This window comes from Gavialis gangeticus, unplaced genomic scaffold (genome assembly GCF_001723915.1).
Source record: "Gavialis gangeticus isolate Ggan-Ray unplaced genomic scaffold, GavGan_comp1, whole genome shotgun sequence".
NCBI classification, from domain to species: Eukaryota; Metazoa; Chordata; order Crocodylia; family Gavialidae; genus Gavialis; species Gavialis gangeticus.
Window position 1 is genome coordinate 43,852,720 of NW_017729031.1, and position 239 is coordinate 43,852,958.

The following is a 239-nucleotide window of genomic DNA, read 5'->3' on the forward strand; positions in this document are numbered from 1 at the left end:
GGGTCGGGCTAGAAGATCTACTAGGTCCCTTCCGACCCTAAATCTATGAAACTATGAAACTATGGATGTATTCCTGAGAGTGGTGTCATTTGACTCCATGGAATTTTGAGCGACTCACATCAAACCAAGAGCATCAAATGTACGTATGTGCAATGCCTGAAGAAGGGTGTTTATGCCTGAAAGCTTGCAAAGAACTCCCCTCCTAGCTAAAAGGGAAGCGCACACCCAATGGAAGGGAG

The 239-nt window shown here is 46.0% G+C and overlaps 1 long non-coding RNA gene across 1 annotated transcript in view; it reads left to right on the forward strand.

Moving 5' to 3' along the window:
• The first annotated feature begins 62 nt into the window (after nucleotides 1-62).
• The window catches only part of LOC109301724, a 4,851-nt gene continuing 4,674 nt past the window's right edge, over nucleotides 63-239 (forward strand). Inside the window, exon 1 of the long non-coding RNA XR_002098587.1 lies at nucleotides 63-139. This is a non-coding gene — a long non-coding RNA (uncharacterized LOC109301724). The remainder of the gene's footprint in view (nucleotides 140-239) is intronic.